At 47.3% G+C, this 27,491-nt stretch overlaps 1 protein-coding gene across 19 annotated transcripts in view; it reads right to left on the bottom strand.

The window, feature by feature from the left end:
- Positions 1-27,491, bottom strand: part of nrxn3 (neurexin 3) — a 1,403,890-nt gene that overhangs the window by 792,022 nt on the left and 584,377 nt on the right. The gene's annotated exons all lie outside the window — the stretch shown is intronic.

The raw sequence follows: 27,491 nt of genomic DNA on the forward strand, positions 1-27,491 counted from the left end.
AAAATGGTGTCATAGAAACGTACATAGGAGCAGAGAAACATAGAAACAGAGAGTCGGCTAATTGGCTTCTGTAAATTGCTTTGCCTTGCACTAAACCTTATTCCCTTATCATGTATCTGAGCACTGTAAATGGATCGGTTGTAATCACGTAGACAAAAATGCTGGAGAAACTCGGCGGGTGAGGCAGCGTCTACTGAGCGAAGCAATAGGTGACGTTTCGGGTCGAGACCCTTCTTCAGACTGATGTGGAGGTGGGGGGGGGGCGGGAAGAAGTAAGGAAGAGGCGGATACTGTAGGCTGTGGGAGAGTTGGGAAGGGGAGGGGAAGGAGGGGGAAATATAAATTTAATATAAATAATACAACCCCAGCAGTATGAACATTGACCTCCAATTTCAGGTAGTCCCTGCTTTCTCCCTCCTTCCCCTCCCCTTCCCAGCTCTCCCACAGCCTACTGTCTCCACCTCTTCGTTTCTTCTTCCCGCCCCCCCCTACCTCCACATCAGTCTGAAGAAGGGTCTCGACCCGAAACGTCACCTATTCCTTCGCTCCATAGATGCTGCCTCACCCGCTGAGTTTCTCCAGCATTTTTGTCTAACATAGAAACAGAGAGTTGGTTAATTGGCTTCTGTAAATTGCTTTGCCTTGCATTAAACGTTATTCCCTTATCATGTATCTGAGCACTGTAAATGGATCGATTGTAATCATGTGTTGTCTTTCCACTGACCGGTTAGCACACAACAAAAGCTTCTCATGGTAAACATAGAATGATAGACAATAGGTGCAGGAGTAGGCCATTTGGCCCTTCCAGCCAGCACCGCCATTCAATAAGATCATGGCTGATCATCGTAAATCAGTACCCCGTTCCTGCTTATTCCCCATATCCCTTAATTCCATTAGTCCCAATAGCTATATCTACTGAGCCTGTCCCACCTGCACTACTTTTTCGGTGACTGCCAGCACCCGACATAGGTCGTTGCAGGTCGGCAAAAATGTTCAACATGTTGAAAATTCAGCGGCGACCAGAAAGACGCTACAACTCTTTGGGCGACTGAGGAGACTACTTACGACCATTCATGCGACACCCTGGCGACATGTCGCGGGGTGAAGCCTGTACGGTCGTGAGTAGTCGCCCGAAGAGTCGTACCTTGTCCTGGTTGCCGCTTGATTTTCAACATGTTAACCATATAACCATATAACAATTACAGCACGGAAACAGGTCATCTCGGCCCTACAAGTCCGTGCCGAACAATTATTTTCCCTTAGTCCCACCTGCCTGCACTCTTCAGGTACATAATGACCTAATGCTCACCGTTGCCTCCGGCGACTGTGCAACCCTGCTCCTTCTCAACCTCAGCGCAGTAAATGATACTGTCGACCACACCATCATAATTGGCCGTCTGCGGTACAGGGTTGGTATTGAGGGCACTGCCCTGAGCTGGTTCATCTCCTACCTCAAAGGTAGAAGTTTCTCTACTAACATAGGCAACTCTTTCTCCTCCCCAGCTAGCCTCTGCTGTGGGGTTCCACAAGGTTTCATCCTTGGCCCCATTCTCTCCTCTCTGTATATGCTCCCCTTAGGCCAAGTCATTCAAAGGCACAGCATTTCCTTCCATTGCTATGCAGACAATACACAACTCCCCCTGCAGCCCAAAAAACGATCAAATCTACTTAACCTTATCCACTGCCTCGAGGATATAAAGTGTTTGGATGGCCCAGAACTTCCTCCAACTAAACGAGAGTAAGTCTGAGGTCAACCTTCTCGCCCCCTCGGACTCAATCAAAACAATAGCAGGCAGCCTTGGAAGCCTTAGCCCATTACTCAAACTTCACGTCAAAAACCTTGGCGTGATATTTGACTCAGCATTGAAATTTGACAAACAAGTCAATGCCGTGGTAAAAGCTAGCTTCTTTCAGCTTCAGACGATAGCTAAAATAAAACAATTCCTCCAGTTTGATGACCTCGAAAAGATCATCCATGCATTTATCTCCTCCCGCCTAGATTACTGCAATTCCCTTTACACTGGCATCAGCCAATCTTCCCTGTCCCGCCTGCAACTGGTCCAAAACGCCGCAGCGAGACTCCTGACGGGCACCCGAAAAAGGGACCACATCCTGGCCTCTCTCCACTGGCTCCCTGTGCGGTTCCGAATACATTTCAAGATCCTCCTTTATGTTTACAAAGCCCTTAACGGGCTTGCCCCCACCTACATCAAAAGTCTGCTTACCCACCACACCACCTCCAGGTCCCTCAGATCGGCCGGCTTGGGGTTACTGAACATCCCGCGGTCTAGGCATAAGCTCAGGGGCGACCGCGCCTTTGTGGTTGCAGCTCCTAGACTGTGGAACAGCATCCCTCTTCCCATCAGAACTGCCCCCTCCATCGACTCCTTTAAGTCGAGACTTAAAACTCATCTTTACTCTCAAGCCTTTCTTGACGTCCTCTGAGTGAGGGCTATATGTATGTATTTATGTATGTACTTAATCTATGAACCACTGTTGTATAACATTAGTACCTCCACCAATGTAAAGCACTTTGGCCAACGAGAGTTGTTTTTTAAATGTGCTATAGAAATAAAAGTGACTTGACTTGACCATTGTCGACGACCTGTAACGACCTATGACGGGTGCCGGCAGTCGCCGAAAAAAGTCACGTAAGTGGGACAAGCCCGTTACTCTCTCTTGAAGACATCCAGTGAATTGTCCTCCACTGCCTCCCGTGGCAGAGAATTCCACAGATTCACAACTCTCTGGCTGAAAAAGACTTTCCTCATCTCAGTCCTAAATGGCCTACCCCTTATTCTTAAACGGTGTGACCCCTGGTTCTGGACTCCCCCAACATCGGGGAACATTTTACCTGCATCTAGCCTATCAAATCCCTTAAGAAGTGTATGTTTCTATCAGATACCCTCTCATCCTTCTAAATTCCAGTGAATACAAGCCCAGTCGACCCATTCCTTAAACAACATCAAACATCAGTGAATCAATTCGTCCAGTATTGGTGCCTCTGTATGAGGAGGGAATCAAATATCATGATGGCCAGGACTAGAGGGTCTGAGCTACAGGGAGAGTTTGGGTTCTTGATTAGAACGGGTGTCAAGGGTTATGGGAAGAAAGCAGGAAAATGGGATTAGGAGGAAGACCTCAGCCGCGATTGAATGGTAGGGTAGACCGGATGGGCCGAATTACCTAATTCTACTCCTATAACTTGTGAATTTGTGAAGGTTGAGTTTGTGCAAAGTACTTATGGTACAGAGTCATTGTATATCATAACAAGTACTTTAATCTGTATACATACGGAGACCATCGCGATGAGTACTGTAGGCTCCGAATCGTAAGTTAAAAACTAAAATACAACATGGTTGCCCGCCTGCATGAGGTGGTGGTGGTGTGGGAAAGGTGACATGGATTATGGATCAGGTCATCAGCAGCAAAACCAAACACGGATCAAATCAGCAATACTGTTTGATCTACAGAGTAGACTGTGATTCTATTCCATGGAGCACAGGAGGATGAGGGGTGATCTTATTGAGGTGTACAAGATCATGAGAGGAATAGATCGGGTAGATGCACAGTCTCTTGCCCAGAGCAGGGGAATCGAGGACCAGGGGACATAGGTTCAAGGTGAAGGGGAAAAGATTTAATAGGAATCTGAGGGGTAACTATTTTAGATTAGCTATTTCATACTAGCCAATTAGTGTTGTTAGTAGTGACTCCGCCTACTATGTACTTCATATTATTAACAGCCTGCTTACGCTTGTTAGCTCGGAGAGGCGATGACTGCAGATCCTTGCTGTATGTAGATTTAATAAATATGTGTTGTATCTTGATGTGTGTTCGAGTCGACTCATTACATGGTGTCAGAGAATGAATCTTGCCCACTCCACTCATGCTTATCGGGTTTTATTTTCTTCTGATTATTTTGTGTGTTTTTTATCTCAATCGTCCAAGTCGTCTGCTCTTTGATTCTGACATTGCTGAAGGATAGCATCTTTTCGAGCGTGACTACACTCATTATGCTCACATCGTTCATCGCAATGACACCCCCCCCCCCCCCCCCGAGGTGTGTGCCTCCGTACTGCTTAATTTGGCGAGACCTGAAGCAATGAATCGTGCCGACAACTTCACTTTTGCTCCTGCTGTTTTGGAAGATGACGGTCAGGTCAGAGTGCCTGCTGAAACAATCCACGACCCTGCTGTTTTGATCAGAAAGTTCAGAGAGTTGTGTGACCTGCCCTCTAACTACATTATTGAAAGGACCAAGTTCTATTCTCATTTACAGCAGGTTGACGAACCAATTGAACAATTTATCTGCAGTTTGAAGCACTTGGCTGCACGCTGTCGCTTTTGTGATTTACGGGATGAACTCACCTGGGATAAGCTTGTGGGAGGAATGCTTGACAGCAAGCTATGAGGTGAGCTCCATCGCAACACTGATTTAACCCTAGAACAAGCAGAACATGCCTGTCGTATTTCTGAGATAACGTCTCCCCATACTGACTCTGTGCCCTTCAGTCAACGTTCGCAGCATAGTGTTAATCTTACAGAGAGTACAGATACCAGTTCTGCCATCCACTCTCTCCTCCCTTCGTCTAACAAGCAACTTGACCCTGAGGTAACCATGTTTGTGAATAACAGGCCTTTGATCGCAAAGATAGATACTGGCGCCAAATGCAACGTCATCTCATTAAGAGAGGTTAAAAAAATCCGTAATGCTGAACATATTGATAAGGCTTCCGCAACGCTTTGGGCTTATGTGGGAGAAGTACTACACCCACTTGGACAAACTGATTTAAAGTGTACCATCGACAGACAGACCCATAACTTACCATTTTATATTGTTAAGGGACATTCAGAGACTTTGCTCGGTATCAATGGCATGCCACGATCTAGGCCTGGTTTACTTTGGCCGCTTGGTCCATAAACTCTGTCTCGCTGATGGGCCTATACAACAGCTACTCTCTCAATATAAAGAACTGTTTAACGACGAGCTTGGCAAGTTGCCTATCAAATGCCACAATGCCGTTGATCCCAAAGTTACTCCTGTGGACAGAGCGCCACATCGTGTTCCGTATGCCATGTGGGACCAAATACACACTGAACTCAAGCGCATGGTCTCCATGGGTGTTATTGCTGACGTTACTGAAGTAGCGACTCCGCCTACTACGTACGTCATATTATCACGAACCTGCTTACGCTGGTTAGAAGGAATAGCAGCTCGGAGATGTGATGAGATGTATGTAGGCTTAATAAACATGTGTTGTATCTTGATGTGTGTTCGAGTCGACTCATTACAGTAGCTTTGTGAGGCTGTGACTATTCCAACATTTAAGAAACAGTTCGACAGGTGCATGGATAGGACAGGTTTAGAGGCAAATGGGCCAAACACGGGCAGGTGGTTCTAGTGTAGCTGGGACAAGTTGCCGGTGTGGACAAGTTGGGCTGAAGGGCCTGTTTCCACACTGTATCACTCTATGACTCTGTCTGTGACTCTATGACTGCTTCCGTTTTATTGATAGTTTGATTTACGCACTTTTGAAAGAACACACTTGTTCCTTTAATACCAAAGCTGGATATAGAAACACTTGTACTTGGGGAATAATGCATCCAGATTCGCATCTGGCAGTGTAGTCAAGCGTATGTTTTCACAAGTTCACTTTACAGGAGTAGAATTAGGCCATTCGGCCCATTGAGTCTATTCCGCCATTCAATCATGGCTGATCCCTGCCTCCAAACCCATTTTCCTGCCTTCTCCCCATAGCCCTTGACACCTGTTCTAATTAAGAAAACGTCTATCTCTGCCTTAAAAATACCCACTGACCTGGCCTCCACAGCCCTCTGTGGCAATAAATTCCACAGATTAACTACCATCTGACTAGAGAAGTTCCTCCTCACATCCTTTTTAAAAGAGTGCCCTTTAAATCTGAGGCTATGGCCTCTAGTGCTAGACTCTCACACCAGTGGAAACATCCTCTCCACATCCACTCTACTGTATCTATGCCTTTCACTATTCTGTAAATTTCAATGAGGTCCCCCTCATTCTTCTAAACTCCAGTGCCGTCAAACGCTCATCAGATGCTAACCCACGCATCCTGGAATCATTGTTGTAAACCTCCTCTGGACCCTCTCCAGAGCCAGCACCTCCACAGATATGGGGCCCAGATTTGCTCACAGTACTCCAAATGCGGCCTGAACAGCGCCTTATAGAGCCTCAGCATTACATCTCTATTTAAGCTTTTGTACGCACATAATCCCTGCATAAAACATGTAAATTGGGAAGAAGGTACTGGAGCCTGAAAACTGTAACGTCCAGGTTCAGGAACAGCTTCTTCCCTACGGCCATCAGGCTATCAAACACAACAACCTCCAAATAACATCCGGACTATATAGGCTTGGGGCCATTATTTTTTACTTTGCTCTGCTATTGTCTAAGGTAGACAAAAATGCTGGAGAAACTCAGCGGGTGAGGCAGCATCTATGGAACGAAGGAAATAGGCAACATTTCGGGTCGAAACCCTTCTTCAGACTGATGTGAGGGGGGGGGGGGGGGGGGAGGAAGAAAATAAGAGGTAGAGCCAGAGGGCTGAGGGAGAGCTGAGAAGGGGAGGAGAAAGTAGGGAGTACCTGAAATTGGAGAAGTCAATGTTCATACCGCTGGGGTGTAAACTGCCCAAGGGAAATATGAGGAGCTGCTCTTCCAATTTACGGTAGGCCTCACTCTGGCCATGGAGAAGGCCCAGGACAGAAAGGTCAGATTCGGAATGGGAGGGGGAGTTGAAGTGCTGAGCCACCGGGAGATCAGGTTGGTTATTGCGAACATAGCGGAGGTGTTCGGACATGCTATTGTCAATTTCATTTGTCCATTTAGACAATAGACAATAGATAATAGGTGCAGGAGTAGGCCATTCGGCTCTTCGAGCCAGCACCGCCATTCACTGTGATCATGGCTGATCATCCCCAATCAGTACCCCGTTTCTGTCTTCTCCCCATATCCCTTGACACCGCTATCTTTCAGAGCTCTATCTAAATCTCTCTTGAAAGCATCCAGAGAACCAGCCTCCACTGCCTTCTGAGGCAGAGAATTCCACAGATTCACAACCCTCTGTGTGAAAAAGTATCTCCTCATCTCCGTTCTAAATGGCTTACCCCTTTTTCTTAAACTGTGGCCCCTGGTTCTGGACTCCCCCAACATCGGGAACATGGTTCCTGCCTCTTGCGTGTCCAAACCCTTAATAATCTTATATGTTGCAATAAGATATTATCATCCTTCTAAATTCCAGAGTATACAAGCCCAGCCGCTCCATTCTGTCAACATATGACAGTCCCTTCATCCCGGGAATTAACCACGCTGCACTCCCTCAATAGGAATGTCCTTCCTCAAATTTGGAGACCAAAACTGCACACAATACTTCAAGTGTGGTCACACTAGTGCCTTGTACAACTGCAGAAAGACTGCTCTGTTCCTATACTCAACAATGAAATAAGTTATGAAGGCTAACATGCCATTCGCTTTCTTCACTGCCTGCTGTATCTGCATGCTTAGTTTCAGTGGCTAATTTGTTTTCTTTATAGAAACTGATTTTTTTTCCTCCTTTCTAATGGGTTTTACAGAGTAATATGTTTACAATAGCTAAGATGAACACAAAATGGTGGAGTAACTCAGCAGGACAGGCAGCATCTCTGGAGAGAAGGAATGGGTGACGTTTCAGGTCGAGACCCTTCTTCAGACATATCTGTTGTGCTGCTGCAAGTAAGAATTTTATTGTTCCGCTATGGGACATGTGACAATAAAACACTCTTGATTCTTCAGGTGCCTGTTTCTATGTATGTTATATCATATCTGTTTGGATAGCATGCAAGACAAAGCTTCTCACTGTATCTCGGTACAGGTGACGAAAATAAGGTTATATGGTCATCAGTGATAGGAGCAGACTTAGGCCATTCGGCCGCATCAAGTCTATTCCGCCATTCAATCATAGCTGATCTATCTCTCCCTCCAAACCCCATTCTCCTGCCTTCTCCCCATAACCTCTGACACCCGTAAACCTAAACCTAGGTATCTTAACCAACTCTACATCAATAGTAGCTCTTCTAGATACATGATCTACAACCGAACCTCAGTTGAAGGCATCAATTCATATCAGCCTCTCCAGAGGTGCGACACAGTGGTGCAGCAGTAGAGTCGCTGCCTTACAGCGAATGCCGCGCCGGAGACCCGGGTTCGATCCCGGCTACGGGTTATGTTTGTACGTTCACCCCGTGACCTGCGTGGGTTTTCTCCGAGATCTTCGGTTTCCTCCCACACTCCAAAGACGTACAGGTATGTAGGTTAATTGGCTTGGTATGAATGTAAACAAATTGTCCCTAGAGAGTATAGGATGGTGTTAATGTGCGAGGATCGCTGGTCGGCGTGGACCCGGTGGGCCGAAGGGCCTGTTTCCGCGCTGTATCTCTAAACTAAGAACACGACATGCCACTGTCACAGAATGAAGAAGGGTTTTGACCCGAAATGTCACCTATTCCTTTTCCCCAGAGAATGTAATCTCGTGCCTTTGGTTATGTGGCCACTTGGTCAAATAAGTGCCTTCTCATTTACCGCGACCCATTTGTTCTGGTCTTGTTTATCATTAAAAATATCAGATCCAATCCCCTGTAGCAGAGGTTCGCAATAACCAACCTGATCTCCCGGTGGCCCAGCACTTCAACTCCCACTCCCATTCCGAATCCAACCTTTATGTCCTGGGCCTCCTCCATGGCCAGAGTGAGGACCACCGTAAATTGGAGGAGCAGCACCTCATATTTCACTTGGGTAGTTTACACCCCAGCGGTATGAACATTGACCTCTCCAAGTTCAGGTAGTCCTTGCTTTCTCCTTCTTTCCCCTCCCCTTCCCAGCTCTTCCACAGCCCACTGTCTCCACCTCTTCCTTTCTCCTTCCCGCCCCCACCCACCCCCACATCAGTCTGAAGAAGTGTCTCGACCCGAATCGTCGCCTATTCCTTCGCTCCATCGATGCTGCCTCACCCGCTGAGTTTCTCCAGCATTTTTCGATTTTCCAGCATCTGCAGTTCCTTCTTAAACAGATCCAATCCTTCCCTACATTCCCTCTGTCAGCTGCGAGGTGAGACTACTTTAAGCCGTTGATTTGCATTAGAAAAGATGTGACAGTTATGCTTCCCCTTCTTTGTATTTACCGCAGCCATTGGAACGATAAATCATTTAAATAAAAGTACTAAATATATATGGTGATTGATGGAATAAAGGCTTTTAAACAAGATCAACAAACCATTTTGATGCTTTGAAAAGAGACATTAATACTTCTGCCCAAAGTCGTCAAGACAACTTCCCTTATTCTTTCATTTGGAAGATATATTTTGTGCTATTAACATATCAAAGACAGCAGGCAGACTGTGCAACTCGATCTTGAAAAAATATATAATCTCTCCCTATTTGCAATTCTAAGGGCGAGCAATAATACTCTATAATGTCAACATTATGTTAACAATAGTGAAAGGCCTGGATCGAGTGGATGAGGAGAGGATGCTTCCACTAGTGGGAGAGTCTAGGACCAAAGGTCGTAGCTGCAGAATTAAAGGAACTTCCTTTAGGAAGGAGATGAGGAGGAATTTCATTGGTCAGAGGGTGGTGAATCTGTGGAATTCTTTGCCACAGATGAGCCAGCGCCGCCATTCAATGTGATCATGGCTGATCATCCACAATCAGTACCCGGTTCCTGCCTTCTCTCCATATCCCCTGACTCCGCTATCTTTAAGATCCCTATCTAGCTCTCTCTTGAAAGTATCCAGAGAACTTGAGGCAGAGAATTCCACAGATTCACAACCCTCTGTGGGAAAAAGTGTTTCCTCATCTCCGTTCTCAGTGGCCTACCCCTTATTCTTAAACTGTGGCCCCTGGTTCTGGATTCCCCCAACATCAGGAATGTGTTTCCTGCCTCTAGCGTGTCCAAACCCTTAATAACCTTATCTGTTTCAATAATATCTCCTCTCATCCTTCTAAATTCCAGAGTATACGTGCCCAGCCGCTCCATTCTCTCAGCATATGACAGTCCCGCCATCCTGGGAATGGGGTTGAATGGGAAAGATAGATCAGCCAGGATTGAATGGCGGAGTAGACTTAATGGGCCAAATGGCCTAATTCTGCTCCTATCATCTATGAAATAAAATATAGTCTTGGCACGGCACGGAAAACAGTCCCTTCTGCCTAGCATGTCCATATCAATCAAGATGCCACATCTACAGTAGTCCCACCTGCCTACGTTTGGGCCATAGCCAGCTAAACCTTTCCTATCCATGTACCTGTCCAAATGTCTTTTAAATGTTGTTATAGTACCTGCCTCAACTACCTCCTTTGGAAGCTCATTGGGACGACATTGGGACGACAGATGGCACAATGGGCTAAGTGTTCGGATGGCAACCGGAAGGTAGCCAGTTCGAATCCCGCTTGGAGTGCATACTGTCGTTGTGTCCTTGGGCAAGACACTTCACCCACCTTTGCCTGTGTGTGAATGCGTGTGAATGTGTGTGAGTGATTGGTGGTGGTCGGAGGGGCCGTGGGCGCAGATTGGCAGCCACGCTTCCGTCAGTCTGCCCCAGGGCAGCTGTGGCTACAGAAGTAGCTTACCACCACCGAGTGTGACTGAGGAGTGAATGAATAATGCGATGTAAAGCGCCTTGAGTATTAGAAAGGCGCTATATAAATCCCATCCATTATTCCATATACCCACCACCCTCAGTGTGAAAATGTTGTCCCTATCAAATCTTTCCCCTCTCACCTTAAACCTTTGTCCACTGGTTCTTGGTTCCCCTACCCCGAGTAAAAAATTCTGTGCATTTATTCCAGCTTTTCCCCTCGAGATTATATGCACCTCGATAAGATCAACCCACGGCTTCCTTCGCTCCAAGGAATAAAGTCCTGGCCTGCTCAACCTCTCCCTGTATTGACTTAAGAGTTGGCCCTCGAATCCTGGCAACTTCCTCGTAAATCTTCACTGCATTCTCTCCAGTTTAAATCGCAAGTCGAGGCAATAAAAAGAGAAAGGAGAGAGATGAATGGTGTTAATTTTATCCTTGGGAACTGACTGCAGAATCACACAAGATTACTGGCTGTGATTTGTTCTCTTCTTAATTTCCCATTCAGTCCTAAATGTAGACGATAATACAATTAGAAGTGAATATTCAGGTCAGATCATTGATGTTATTGTCATACGCATAAGTATGAGTAAGGTGTGTACAACGTTAATCTTGCTTGAATGAGCAACTTCGGCAAATAGGCAGAGTCAACAAAGCAAGCATCCATTCCCTTGATAGACACAAAACGCTGGAGAAACTCAGCGGGACAGACACAATAGACAATGGACAATAGGTGTAGGACTAGGCCAATTCAGCCCTTCGAGCCAGCACCGCCATTCAATGTGATCATGGCTGATCATCCACAATCAGTACCCCGTTCCTGCCTTCTCCTCATATCCCCTGACTTCGCTATCTTTAAGAGCAGATCGCCTCGACGCGGAGTGCTCGAACGCCGCCAGCTACGGGAGTCAAGATCATCCCGTCTACGGAGGTCTCGAGGCCCCCGACCGAGGAAAAACAAAAGGAAGGACTTTAACTTTATTTCGCCTTCCATCACAATGAGGAATGTGTAGGAGTCACTGTGGTGGATGTTCATGTTAAAATGTGTTTTTGAGTGATCTGTTACTTTTAATTGTATGACTGACCTGGCCAATGAAATTCCTCGTATGTTGCAAAACATACTTGGCGAATAAAGTGTGATTCTGGCTCTATCTAACTCTCTCTTGAAAGCATCCAGAGAATTGGCCTCCACTGCCTTCTGAGGCAGAGAATTCCACAGATTCACAAAAGTTTTCCCCCCATCTCCATTCTAAATGGTTTAGCCCTTATTCATAGTTTTTCAGTTTAGTTTAGTTCGGAGATACAGCGTTTGGGCCCTCCGCATCGGGGCGATCAGCTCGTGCATCGGGGGGGTGTCAGCCTCTCCCGAGATTGCGAGCTCTTGATGGTTAGTCCCCAGGCAAGGGATTGGCTCCGATGTTAAGTCTTCACCCTGCGGTGGGGCTCACGACAGTCTGAGGAGGCCTCCAGCTCCATCGATGGTAGGCCGCAGAGCAACCAGAGATGCGACCTGAAAATACAGGCAGAAACTCTACTGCTGCGCCACCGTGCCTCCCCAGCAAGTTCTTGCATGCTTTGCATTTCGTCTAGCAGCAAAATATCTGTTGTTAAAACAGATTCACCGGTAACTTCCAAAAGGGAACCATGCAAGTTCTTGAAGAAAATATATGTGCTCAGCTCTTGGGAAAGAGGAGGAGAGCGAGGTACGAGGAGAGCAACCAGAGTGGGCGTCATGAGGTAATGCCATCAAAGAGCAAGATGGGCCAAATGGACCATACAATCTCAAGTCATTGTTGTTCAAGTGCACAATAAAGGCAGGAGAAGCAGATTCAGATTCCGATTCAGATTCAACTTTAATTGTCATTGTCAGTGTACAGTACAGAGACAACGAAATGCAGTTAGCATCTCCCTGGAAGAGCGACATAGAATATGATTTCAATAAATAAATCTATTTACATGTATACAGTCATAGTGTTTTTCCTGTGGGAGGAGTGTCCGGGGGGGGGGGGGGGGGGGGGGGGGGGGTGTTTGGCAGTCACCGAGGTACATTGTTGAGTAGTGTGACAGCCGCAGGGAAGAAGCTGTTCCTGGACCTGCTGGTCCGGCAACGGAGAGACCTGTAGCGCCTCCCGGATGGTAGGAGGGTAAACAGTCCATGGTTGGGGTGAGAGCAGTCCTTGGCGATGCTGAGCGCCCTCCGCAGACAACGCTTGCTTTGGACAGACTCAATGGAGGGGAGCGAGGAACCGGTGACGCGTTGGGCAATTTTCACCACCCTCTGCAGTGCTTTCCGGTCGGAGACAGAGCAGTTGCCATACCATACTGTGATACAGTTGGTAAGGATGCTCTCGATGGTGCAGCGGTAGAAGTTCACCAGGATCTGAGGAGACAGATGGACCTTCTTCAGTCTCCTCAGGAAGAAGAGACGCTGGTGAGCCTTCTTGACCAGAGTTGAGGTATTGTGGGTCCAAGAGAGGTCATCGGAGATGTTGACCCCCAGGAACCTGAAGCTGGAAACACGTTCCACCTCCGTCCCGTTAATGTGGATGGGGGTGTGTGTGCCACCGCTAGACATCCTGAAGTCTACAATGAGCTCCTTGGTCTTGGTGTTAAGGGCCAGGTTGTTGTCAGCGCACCATGCTGCTAGGAGCTGGACCTCCTCCCTATAGGCTGAATCATCGTTGTTGCTGATGAGGCCAATCACCGTTGTATCATCTGCATACTTGATGATGGTGTTAGTACCATGTACAGGTGTGCAGTCGTAGGTGAAGAGGGGGTAGAGGAGGGGGCTCAGCACACAGCCCTGTGGAACGCCGGTGTTCAGGGTGAGGGCAAAAGCAGTTTCACCCCAGGACCAAAGAGTCATAGAGTCATACAGCACGGAAACAAACTCTTGGACCCAACTTGCCCACGTCCACCAGGTTTCCTGTCTATACCTGTCCCACTTGCCCGTGTTTAGCCCATATCCCTCTAAACCTCCCCCTTCTACTTCACCAATTTCTTTGCAGGAAATGGGGGGTAATTATGGATAGTATCAACGTTTAAGAAAGAACTGCAGATGCTGGAAAAATTGAAGGTAGACAAAAATGCTGGAGAAACTCAGCGGGTGAGGCAGCATCCATGGAGCCAAGGAATAGGTGACGTTTCGGGTCGAGACCCTTCTTCAGACATCAGATACGCATCTCAGATACAGTACGAAGAGATTCAAGATTCAAGATTCAAGAGAGTTTATTGTCATGTGTCCCAGATAGGACAATGAAATTCTTGCTTTGCTTCAGCACAACAGAATATTGTTGGCATAAATAATACAGAACAGATCAGTGTGTCCATATACCATTGAATATATATATATATACACACACATAAATAAGCATATAAAGTGCAGTAGGCTAATTAAAGTTCAGATTTTGTTTGAGTTGAGTTTAATAGTCTGATGGCTGTGGGGAAGTAGCTATTCCTGAACTTGATAGGGGGAGACACACCGAACCGCAGATGCTGGTTCACAAAAGAAGACACAAAGTGCTGGAGTAACTCAGCGATACAGGCAAGGAGGAAAGGAATGGGTGACGCTTCAGGTCGAGACCCTTCTTCAGACTGATCAGACTAATGGTATCAATATTATTCATATTTTCAGTTTAGTTTTTTGAGGAAACAGGCCCATCGGCCCACCGAGTCCGCGCCGACCAGCCATTCCCACACAGCAGCACTATCCTACACGATCTTTACTGAAGCCATGTCAGCAGCGCGTCAGTTTTTTCAACTTTTTTTTAATTTTTTAGTATGTTTTAAAGTATGTATTTAATGTTCCTTCGTGTGTTTTGTGTGGGGGGTGGTGTGGGGGGGTGAGGGGGAAACCGCTTCGGTCGCCTCCTCCATGGAGAGGCGACTTTTTCCAGGTCGCCTCCCCCGCGGCCTAACATCAAGGATCGGCGCGGCCTTTCCCGGAGACGCGCCCGGGACTTCAGCGGCGGGCGCAGCGTGGACTCTCGTTGTGGAGCGGGTGAGCCCTCGCTGGGGCTCGCTGGAGGGGAGCGCTCCGTTTCGCTGGCCCGAGGCAGCCGGCAGCCTGAAGTCGCAGCCTGAAGCCGCGGTCTGCAGAGCTCCAGCTGGTGCGGCGTCTACAGCCCGGGATCCCTCGTGGGGGACCCGGGGGAAGAAGAAGCCATCACTGCCGGCCGCGGCCAACTTCTACCGCGGGGCCGGCGTGGACTTACCATCACCCCTGGAGGGGAGCTTCGACCGCCGGCCCTGCGGTCTACGGTGCTTCTGGCTGCGGCGGGGACTTTAAATCTCGACCGCTGGCCTGCGGCCTACAACAACTTAAAGCCGCGGTCTCCGGTGAGGAAGAGCCGATCCTGGACTGACTCTGGAATCTGGTCCTGTCCACGGGGGGGAAATGGAGGAGGACTGGCCAAACTTTGTGCCTTTCACCACAGTGATGAATGCTGTGGTGGATGTTTGTGTTACATTTTTATTGTGGTTGTGTGTTCTTTATTATTGTATCGCTGCTGACAATCCAAATTCCACCGACCCTGGTTGTGTGGCAAATAAATTATACCTAAAATTAGCCTACAAAGCTGTACGTCTTTGGAGGGTGGGAGGAAACCGGAGCACCCGGAGAAATCCCACGCAGGTCACAGGGAGAACGTACAAACTCCGTACAGGCAGCACCCATGGTCAGGATCGAACCTGGGTCTCCGGCGCTGCGAGGCAGCAACTCTACCGTTGCGCCACTGTGACGACCATCACTATTTGGCCATTATTAGGAGCCTTTGTGGGCTCTCTCATTCAATGAGAGTGGAATAACAAAACTCATCTAGTAGCTTAGTCAATAATTGTCCAGGAATATTATGATTGCGGTTAAATGATTGGACGAGCAATCAGAGTGGGCTGCACTGGGTAACTTCATCAAATGGCAGGATGGGCCGAATGGCCTTCTTCCATGGTGCCAGAATGCCTGAAGGCCCTGTCCCACTTAGGCAATTTTTTTGGCGACTACAGGCGATTAGGCTATCACCACATGGTCGCTGGGGTGTCGCCTGTATGGACGTGAGTAGTCTCCTCAAGTTGCCTAAAGAGTCGTAACGTTTTTCTGATCGCTGCTGGATTTTGAAATGTTCAAAACCTTTCGGCGACTGTGGGCTTGACGTAGCTTGTCTTCTCCTGTCGTAGGTTGTCGCCAGGGTGACGCAGGTTGTCGCCAGGTGACGTTGGCTGTTGCCGGGAGCTGACTTCGGTGAATTCCACTACCTACGTCAACCCACGTCAACTGTGCGGAGACGGAAGCCGGAAGCCGGTTACGGAAACATCCTCGTAAAAATAAAAGTTATTTGGTAAAAATCTTCTCCTCATTTTCAGAATTTTAATTTATTAACACAAACTATTCGCCCGCAACGCTGATTACACTGTGAGTCGGGTCGGGTTACTGAAATGGATGAAAAAAAGGCCCACGTTCCGCTCCGTTGCGTACTACACGTCAGCCCATTGCATTTAGCAGGAGTGGTCTATCTTGCTCCGCTATACGATCTTTGTTCAGCACTGTTCTCTGGTTGTGGTAGGATGGCTCAGTTGTCTGATAAAAATATGCAAACCCAGGCACTAGAGAAACTAATCTTATAGCAGTTTTTATGAATGGTTTCTTCAGGGATACAGCATCTGAAAATCAGTGCCGTTAGTTACTTAAGTGTTTAGTTGCTGTGGGATTTAATTGCCTGCCGCACAATGGTACAAGTTTTGTTCTCTCGTCTGATGCCGGGTATGTTTTGTTGCCGTTGCCATTGCCATCGCCCCAGAGGTAAAAGTCACCAATTATTTTTTACAGAACCGCATGTGCTCATTGTAATTGAGGCTATTAGATCTGCTACATATGTTCTCGCTCCAACTGTACTGTACTTACAACCTGAGAAATACTTCCTTTGTACCTTGCGCCTTGTACGACGGTAACTCCACGTTCTCCCCCACGACAATGTGGAAGGTAAGAGTTTAAGTAAGTAAGTAAGTAAGTAAGTTTGTTTAAGAAGGAACTGCAGATGCCGGAAAATCGAAGGTACACAAAAATGCTGGAGAAACTCCAGCAAGTAAGTAAGTTTATTGGCCAAGTATTCACATACAAGGAATTTGCCTTGGTGCTCCGCCCACAAGTAACAACATGACATACAGTGACAGTTACGAACGACTCAGAAAACACTAAACATTAATAATAATAAAACATTAATGATATAACAGTTTAATTTCGTTTAGATGAGAGATACAGCACGGAAACAGATCCTTCAGCCCCCCCCATCCCCCCCCCCCCCCCCCCCCCCCCCCCCCGGGTCCGCGCCGACCAGCGATTCCCCCCTACGCACTAGGGACGATTTGCAATTCACAGGAGCCAATTAACCTATAAACCCGTACGGCTTTGGAGTGCGGGAGGAAACCGGAGCACCCAGAGAAAACCCACGCTAACACAGGGAGAACGTTCAGTACAAACTCAGCACAGACTGCACCTGAGGTCGGGATCGAACCTGTGTCTCTGGCGCTGTAAGACAGTGGCTCCACCGCCGCGCTACCGTGACGACCACCACTATTTGACCACTATTGAGAACTTCTGTGGGCTTCCTCATTTGATGACGGTGGAATAACTAAACTCATCTGTTAGCTTAAGAAGGAACTGCAGATGCTGGATGCAAAAATGCTGGAGAAACTCAGCTGGTTAGGCAGCGTCCATGGAGCGAAGGAATAGGTGACGTTTCGGGTCGAGACCCTTCTTCATCTGTTAGCTTAATCATTTAATCGTCTAGGATTACAATGATGGTGGTGAAACGATGTGATGGGCAACTTGAGCGGGATGCACTGGGCAACTCCATCAAACGGCCGAATGGCCTTCTCTCCATGGTGCAAGATTCCCTTACAATCTCCAGTCATTCCTGTTCAAGGTCAAAATAAAGACAGGAGAAGGAGCAAACAGTGCCGCACGTGTTACAGATTTTCCCCGTAGGTTTTGAAGAGTCGGCACGGAAAAGCATCGGAAGTGGGGCTGTCCAAATCGGGCGGCACGGTGGAACAGCGGTGGAGTTGCTGCCTCACAGCGAATGCAGTGTTGGGGACCTGGGTTCTCTCTGGAGCGAGATCCTTCTCTCCAGAGATGCTGTCTGTCCCCGCAGGGTTACTCCAGCATTTTGTGTCTATCTCAGGTTTGTTGGTTAATTAGCTTGGTATAAATTGTCCCCGATGTGTTTGGGATAGCGCGGACTCGGCGGGCCAAAGGGCCTGTTTCCGCGCTGTATCTCTAAACTAAAATAAACCAAACTAAACCTTCTGTGCAAGCACACTCTGCCTTCTCCCAGTGATCCCTCCTGCCCTTGTTCCAGAATGTTCCCCAAACCAACTACGCACTCATGAAAGAACAATGGAAATTAATTTTCCGTTTCACTACATTTGGTAACTCCACAGGCAACGGCTCAAGGGAGATAATTGGATAATCCACAATCCATCATGCTAGGAGATGTTAGTGCTGTGAGGTACAGCAGAATGGATTTGGGATCCAAATATCTACTTTGTGTCCACCCTCCAATCACTGGTATTTGCGAGAGAACTAATATTGCTTTTATCAGGATGCCTTCTTGTGCTTTTGATCTGTTTGTGCCCTGTTTGTGGTAGATTGTACAGGGATGGCTGAGAGAATGGAGCGGCTGGGCTTGTGTACTGTAGAGTTTAGAAGGATGAGAGGGTATCTTATTGAAACATACAAGTTTATTAAGGGTCTGGACACGCTAGAGGCAGGAAACATGTTCCCGATGTTGGGGGAGTCCAGAACCAGGGGCCACAGGTTAAGAATAAGGGGTAAGCCATTTAGAACGGAGACGAGGAAACACTTTTTCACACAGAGTTGTGAGCCTGTGGAATTCTCTGCCTCAGAGGCCGGTGGAGGCAGGTTCTCTGGACACATTCAACAGAGAGATAGATAGGGCTCTTAAAGTGTATTGTACCGCTGCTGGCAAATTCATTTCACTTGAAGTGACGAATAAAACTGATATTGATATTGAGAAAGATAGTGGAGTCAGGGGATACGGGGAGAAGGCAGGAATGGGGTACTGATTGTGGATGATCAGCCATGATCACATTGAATGGCGGTGCTGGCTCGAAGGGTTGAATGGCCTACTCCTGCACCTATTGTCTGTTGTCTATTATCTATGTCTCGATTTACTGAGCTTGAATGGATTGTTGGCTAAGTTATCTTTCACCTCAAAAGGACACAAAGTGCTGGCAAGACTCAGGACACTTCAGCAGGGCTTTAAAAGAACACACTTAGAATTGAGCTCATGTGGTGGGGAAAGATGATTTTATTTGAGTTTAGTTTAGAGATACAGCGTGGAACAGGCCCTTCAGCCCATTGAGTCCGTGCTGACCAGCGATCCATGCACGTTAACACTGTCTTACACAAACTAGGAACAATTTAACCATACACCAAGCCAATTAACCTACAAACCTGTACGTCTTTGGAATGTGGGAGGAAATGTGATGGAATGAGATCTCGGCAAAAACCCACGCAGGTCACGGGGAGAACGTACAAACTCCGTGCAGACAGCAGCCGTAGTTGGGATCGATCCCGGGCCTCCGGTGCTGCGAGCGCTATAAGGCAGCGGTAGAGTTGCTGCCTTGCAGCACCAGAGATCCTGTTTCGATCCTTACTACGGGTGCTGTCGGCACGTAGTTTGTAGGTTCTCCCCGTGACCACGTGGGTTTTCTCCGGGTGCTCTGGTTTCTTCCCAAACTCCAAAGACGGTAGGTTAATTGGCTTCAGTAAGAATTGTGTATCACCACCTGGTTTGGGAACAGCTCTACCCAGGACAGGAAGGCTCTGCAGAGAGTAGTGCGTTCGGCCGAACGCAGTATGGGAACTACACTTGCCCCCCTGCAGGAACTATACACCAGAAGGTGCAGATCCAAAGCCAGCAACATTATGGGGGACCCCTACCACCCCAGCAACGGACTGTTCCAGTTGCTATGGTCAGGCAAACGCCTCCGCTGTCACGCTGTGAAAACAGAGAGGATGAGACGGAGTTTCTTCTCACAGGCCGTCAGGACTGTAAACTCTTATCTCACCAGGGACTAATTTACTGTTGTGTTGTGTCTTTTTTAAATTGCTGTTTTTTTTCCTAACATGTAAATACTGATTCTGTTCTATGCTGTTCTGTAGCCTTTGCACAATCCGCAGGCATTGCCACTTTCATTTCACTGCATATCTTGTATGTGTATGTGACAAATGAAGTTGACTTGACTTTGACTTGACTTGACTTGAGAACTTGACATATTTGTACTTCATACATGAGTGTGCAGGGATCACTGGTCGGCGCGGACTAGGTTGGCCGATGGGCCTGTTTCCATGCTGTATGTCTAAACTAAACTAAATGTTGAGCCCCATCTTGAAACTTTAATCCATTCCAGAAGACTCCAAATTTATTTTTTTAATTCTCTTGCCCAAATTTCCCCTTGCGTACCCTGGGACACATCTCCCATTCTCCATCCCAGCAAACCTCTTGTCTTTTGCATTATGAATGGTAGACACAAAATGCTGGCGAAACTCAGTGGGACAGGCAGCATCTCTGGAGAGAAGGAATGGGTGACGTTTCGGGTCGAGACCCTTCTACCCTAATTTGAGGAAGGACATCCTTGTGATTGAAGCAGTGCAGCATAGGTTCACGAGATTGATCCCTGGGACTGTCATATGAGGAAAGATTGAAAAGACTAGGCTTGTGTTCACTGGAGTTTAGAAGGATGAGCGGGTATCTTATAGAAACATATAAAATTATAAAAGGACTGGACAAGCTAGATGCAGGAAAAATGTTCCCAATGTTGGGCGAGTCCAGAACCGGGGCCACCGTCTTAGAATAAAGGGGAGGCCATTTAAGACTGAGGTGAGAAAAAACGTTTTCACCCAGAGAGTTGTGAATTTGTGGAATTCCCTGCCACAGAGGGCAGTGGAGGCCAAATCACTGGATGGATTTAAGAGAGAGTTAGATAGAGCTCTAGGGGCTAGTGGAATCAAGGGATATGGGGAGAAGGCAGGCACGGGTTATTGATTGGGGACGATCAGCCATAATCGCAATGGATGGCGGTGCTGGCTCGAAGGGCCGAATGGCCTCCTCCTGCACCTATTTTCTATGTTTCTAAGTTTCTATGGTACAGACTGAGAGTCAGGGGAGAGGGAGTCTAGAGATAAGGAAGGGTAAGGTATGAAAAAGAGACATCAAAGGGGGACAACCATCAAGGAAAATTGTTAGCCGGGGGCAGGTGACAACAAGACGTACAATCAGTAATATTTAATCAGGGGAATGGTCAAACTAGTCAGAGAACGAGGGTGGGGGAGGGGATGGAGAGGGTGGGAAAGCAAGGGCAACTTCAAGTTAGAGAAGTCAATGTTCATACCGCTGGTGTGTAAGCTACCCAAGCAAAATATGAGGTGCTGCTCCTCCAATTTGTGCTGGGCCTCACTCTGGCAGTGGAGGAGGCCCAGGACAGAATCAATCAATCAATCAATCAATCAATCAACCTTTATTGTCATCTTGCAAAGCAACAGTTGTACAGTGCAAAATGAAAAGACGTTTCCCAGGGAATAGCGGAGCATCGCACATGAAATTTAAAACATTTCACACATAATAACACTAAAAACAATCCAGTCCCTGATGGAACAGTATAAATAGTTAAAAGCAGGTAAAACAACAACGTTAAAATACAGTAAAACCAATCATAAAAATGTCGGGGGCAGCTGATTTGAGTGGCCAGTGCCAGTTATTAAAGTGTCCGTGCCAAGCCTCAGAAAGGTCAGTGTGGGAATGGGAGGGGGAGTTAAAGTTGTGTAGCAACCGGGGGATCAGGTGGGTTTAGGCGGACTGAGCGGAGGTGTTCAGTGAAACGGTCGCCGATCTATAGGGTTATGAAGGCTGTGGAGAAACTCAGTTGGTGAGGCAGCCTCTATGGAGCGAAGGAATGGGTGACGTTTCGGGTCGAGGCCTCGATAGATGCCGCCTCACCCGCTGAGTTTCTCCAGCTTTTTGTCAACCTTCGATTCTTCCAGCATCTGCAGTTCTTACTTAAACATATAGGATTGTGAATGGTGGTGCCCACTACCGCTCAATGATAATCTCTGAAACCACTTTCTTTCTTTGTTTCCCCTTGCTCGCTATCCATGATATCTAGTTTGTCCATGCTCATCATTGTCGGATCCAATATCTTACTTGGCTTCGTTTCAATCTCAAGAGATAATGATCTTGCGAAGTGCGACTTCTGACTAAAGTTAAGTGGCAATTTTCTGCTGCTGCAGCCGGACAGCACGGCTTCAACCCCAGTGACATTCCACTGCGCGGACCCGTGCCGCAAGAGGTTCATAAGCATCGACCTTCCACGAAGGACTCTGGAGATCATTACTGCCTGCCAAGATTTAAAGATGGCCCATTTTCAGCTTCAATCTCTCAGGCACAAAGGTCAACATCTCTCTCCAGAAAGCAAAGCTCAGTTTCTCGGTCTTGCAATGCACTAGAATCAGAGTCATAGAGCCACGCACAGAAGAGCAGAGGAATGTAGAAAATAGGTGCAGGAATAGGCCATTCGGCCCTTCGAGTCGGTGGAATTCTCCGCCTCAGAGATGCAGTGGAGGCCGGTTCCCTGGATGCTTTCAAGAGAGAGCTCTTAAAGATAGCGGAATCAAGGGATATGATAATAAGGCAGGAACGGGGTACTTATTGTGCATGATCAGCCATGCTCACATTGAATGGCGGTGCTAGCTCGAGGGGCCGAATGGCCTACTCCTGCACCTATTGTCTATTGCCATTCAATATGATCGTGGCTGAACATCCAAAATCAGTACCCCGTGCCTGCTTTTTCCCCATATCCCTTGATTCCGTTAGGCCGAAGAGCTAAAACTAAATCTCTCTTGAATACATCCAGTGAATCGGCCTCCACTGCCTTCTGTGGCAGAGAATTCCACAGATTCACAACTCTCTGGTAAAAAAGTGTTTCCTCATCTCCGTTCTAAATGGCCTACCCCTTATTCTTAAACTGTGACCCCTGGTTCTGGACTCCGCCAACATGGGGAACATTTTTCCTGCAACACGGAAACAGGCCCTTCAGCCCAACTTGCCCATGCCAACCAACATGCCCCATCTGCACAGGTCCAACTTGCCCATGCTTGGCCCATATCATGTACAACCATGCATAATCATCTATAGTTTTTGCTTTTTCGGTGACTGGATAGCACTCAGCAGCAAAAAAGCTTTTCACTGTACCTCGGTACACATAACAATAACAAGCTAATCTAAACTAAACTAAACATATCCCTCGGAATATGTTTGATCAGACTTTATCTTGCACTAAAAGTTATTAACATTATTCCCCTTATTATGTATCTGTACACTGAGGACGGCTCGATTGTAATCATGTATTGTCTTTCCATTGACTGGTTAGCACGCAACAAAAGCTGTACCTCGGTACACGTGACAATAAACTAAACTCAAACCTTAAAATACACACATACGTACACATACAGTAATCGTATATGTACAGTGGCTTGCAAAAGTATTCATACCCCTTGAACTTTTCCACATTTTGTCACGTTACAACCACAAACGTAAATGTATTTTATTGGGATTTTATATGATAGACCAACACAAAGTGGCGCATAATTGTGAAGTGGAAGGAAAATGATACATGGTTTTCAAATTTTTTTACAAATAAAAAACTGAAAAGTGTGGCGTGCAAAAGTATTCAGCCCCCTTTACTCTGATACCCCTAAATAAAATCCAGTGCAACCAATTGCCTTCAGAAGTCACCTAATTAGTAAATAGAGTCCACTTGTGTGTAATCTAATCTCAGTATAAATACAGCTGTTCTGTGAAGGCCTCAGAGGTTTGTTAGAGAACATTAGTGAACAAACAGCATCATGAAGCCCAATTAACACACCAGACAGGTCAGGGATAAAGTTGTGGAGAAGTTTAAAGCAGGGTTAGGTTATAAAAAAATATCCCAAGCTTTGAACATCTCACGGAGCACTGTTCAATCCGAAAATGGAAAGAGCATGGCACAACTGCAAACCTACCAAGACATGGCTGTCCACCTAAACTGACAGGCCGGGCAAGGAGAGCATTGATCAGAGAAGCAGCCAAGAGGCCCATGGTAACTCTGGAGGAGCTGCAGAGATCCACAGTTCAGGTGGGAGCATCTGTCCACAGGACAACTATTAGTCGTGCACTCCACAAATCGGGCCTTTATGGAAGAGTGGCAAGAAGAAAGCCATTGTTGAAAAAAAGTCATAAGAAGTTCCGTTTGCAGTTTGCCACAAGCCATGTGGGGGACACAGCAAACATGTGGAGGAAGGTGCTCTGGTCAGATGAGACCAAAATTGAAGTTTTTGGCCTAAATGCAAAACGCTATGTGTGGCGGAAAACTAACACTGCACATCACCCTGAACACACCATCCCCACTGTGAAACATGGTGGTGGCAGCATCATGCTGTGGGGATGCTTTTCTTCAGCAGGGACAGGGAAGCTGGTCAGAGTTGATGGGAAGATGGATGGAGCCAAATACAGGGCAATCTTGGAAGAAAACCTGTTAGAGTCTGCAAAAGACTTGAGACTGGGGCGGAGGTTCACCTTCCAGCAGGACAACGACCCTAAACATACAGCCAGAGCTACAATGGAATGGTTTAGATCAAAGCATATTCATGTGTTGGCCCAGTCAAAGTCCAGACCTAAATCCAATTGAGAATCTCTGGCAAGACTTGAAAATTGCTGTTCACAGACGCTCTCCATCCAATCTGACTGAGCTTGAGCTTTTTTGCAAAGAAGAATGGGCAAACATTTCAGTCTCTAGATGTGCAAAGCTGGTAGAGACATACCCCAAAAGACTTGCAGCTGTAATTGCAGCGAAAGGTGGTTCTACAAAGTATTGACTCAGGGGGGCTGAATACTTTTGCACGCCACACTTTTCAGTTTTTTATTTGTAAAAAAATTTGAACACCATGTATCATTTTCCTTCCACTTCACAATTATGCACCACTTTGTGTTGGTCTATCACATAAAATCCCAATAAAATACATTTACGTTTGTGGTTGTAACGTGACAAAATGTGGAAAAGTTCAAGGGGCATGAATACTTTTGCAAGCCACTGTAATTCAGAGCTTATTTGGAGGTTGTCGTGTTTAAGCCAGTTCATTGGCTATTTAAGAGGGAGTTAGATGTGGCCCTTTTGGTTAAAGGGATCAGGGGGTATGGAGAGAAGGCAGGTACAGGATACTGAGTTGGATGATCAGCCATGATCATATTGAATGGCGGTGCAGGCTCGAAGGGCCGAATGGCCTACTCCTGCACCTATTTTCTCTGTTTCTATGTTTCTAAATAGCCTGATGGCTGTGGGGAAGAAACTGTTCCTGAACCTGAACGTTACAGTTTTCTGGCTCCTGTACCTTCTTCCTGATGGCAGGGGGGTGAAATGAGAGTGTGGTCAGGGTGGTGTGGGTCTCTGGCGATGCTGGCTGCCGCGGTTAGCACTATTTTAGTTTAGATTTTTTTAGATACTGGCTCTTCGGCCCACCGCGTCCGCGCCGACCAGCGATCCCCGCGCCATCACATGATCAGCCATGATCACATTGAATGGCGGTGCTGGCTCGAAGGGCCGAATGACCTACTCCTGCACCTATTGTCTATTGATCTTGCACACACTGGGGACAATTGCACATATATACCAAGCCAATTAACCCACAAACATGTTTTTTTTGAAAGACCTGAAGATGCTGGTAAAATCGAAGGTAGACACAAAATGCTGGAGTAACTCAGCGGGTGAGGCAGCATCTATGGAGAGAAGGAATTGGCATCGGTCCATGGCGGGGGTGAGATGTGTGTGTGGCTGAGGTGGTGTGTCAATAATGGGCAGTTACTTGCGGCCACTTTATTGCAAAAATGCTGCCTCTCGCCCCCCCCCCCCAGGTGAGTGGAAATGTGCCCGACTAAACAAAACGCAGCCAAGCACCTTGGGGAACCGGCAACCTTTATGCAACACGACACACTCGCCAACTTGCAGGAGACGGACTTTGCAGTCAAGTCTAAATACGACGTTAACAATTACACAACAGCGTAACTCTTCCCACATAAACAGCTGCAAGGTCATCGCTGCAGTTAAGCAAACAGATTCACATTTGAAAATTTTGCAGTGCCTTGAGGGAATTTGCGATAGAAAATCTTTGTGTATCTGCTCCATTTGCATTTGCTCCGGGCATCTGCCTGATCTAAACCAAGATGTTCGCTCCACAGAAGACAGAGTTGGGTTTCGTTTTTTTTTCTTAACGCATCTCAATTTAAATTCCGATTGGAACGTTGCACGACTTGACTGCTGAAATAGTGCAAGATTTGACATAGATTACGCTATGGTGGCGCAGCGGTAGAGTTGGTGCCTCACAGCACCGGAGACCCGGGTTCGATCCTGACTACGGGTGCTGTCTGTACGGAGTTTGCACGTCCTCCCCCTGACCTGCGTGGGTTTTCTCCGATGTCTTCGGTTTCCTCCCACACTCCAAAGACGTGCGGGTTTGTTGGTTGATTGGCGCGGTTTCAATGTAAAATTGTCCCTTGTGTGGGTCGGATAATGTAAGTGTGCAGGGATCACTGGTCGGTGCCGACCTGGTGGGCTGAAGTGCCTGTCTGAAGAAGGGTCTCGACCCGAAACGTTACCCATTCCTTCTCTCCAGAGATGCTGCCTGTCCCGCTGAGTTACTCCAGCATTTTGTGTCTACCAAAGATTTTTCAAAGTTCTACAGCTTGTGACTTTTAAGTGGATCAATCTTACTTATTACATGCCAATTATTACATCGCAATTATATCTAGCAACATTAACATTTGGTGCAGCTGGTTTCACATGAATTGATGTTAACTCTTTGAACAATGTGGAGGCAACAGTGAGGTGCTGGAATGGTTTAAACAAGTTAGGATCCTGATACATCGGAAGCAGTTTCAGTGAAGGCCCATTCCCCTCGTCCCTGGACTGGGCTAACGGATGGATCAGTAAGTTGTCCAAAAGGGAACTGCAGATGCTGGAATATCGAAGGTACACAAAATTGCTGGGGAAACTCAGCGGGTGCAGCAGCATCTATGGAGCGAAGGAAATAGGCGACGTTTCGGGCCGAAACCCTTCTTCAGACTGATGGGGGGTGGGGGGGGAAAGAAACGATGGATCAGTAATATTGATGTCAACGAGGGCACGGTGGTGCAGCGGTAGAGTTGCTGCCTTACAGCACCAGAGACCCGGGTCCGACCCCGACTACAGGTGCTGTCTGTGCGGAGTTTGCACGTTCTCCCTGTGACCGCTTGGGTTTCCTCCGGGTGCTCCGGTTCCCTCCCACATTTGAAAAACGTTCCGGTTTGTAGATTAATTGGCCCTCTGTAAATTGCCCCTAGTGTGTAGGGCAGGGGTTTTGCAACCTTGTTCTGCATGAGGGCCGGACAGCATGTCTGTGAGCGGATGGCGGGCCACATCTATCACGTGTGCTCGTGGATCCCGCCCCCATCCCGCCCCGGATGGCAGGCATCAAATCACGTATTCACAGAAAGTTGACAAAAATGCTGAAGAAACTCAGCGGGTGAGGCAGCCTCATGTAATCCTTGTATGTCTCACCCGCTGAGTTTCTCCAGCATTTTTGTCTACCTTCGATTTTTCCAGCATCTGCAGTTTTTTCTTAAACGTGTTCACAGAAGGTGCGCGGCCGTGCCGGCGGCTTTGCGCAGGATGCGGTACAGACAGAGTTCGGCGCTCGGCGGGCCGGATGATTACGGGGGAAAAAATCCGCCTGCGGCCCGGATGATTTGGGGTTACGGGCCG

The sequence above is a fragment of the Amblyraja radiata genome, chromosome 9 (assembly GCF_010909765.2).
Source record: "Amblyraja radiata isolate CabotCenter1 chromosome 9, sAmbRad1.1.pri, whole genome shotgun sequence".
NCBI classification, from domain to species: Eukaryota; Metazoa; Chordata; class Chondrichthyes; order Rajiformes; family Rajidae; genus Amblyraja; species Amblyraja radiata.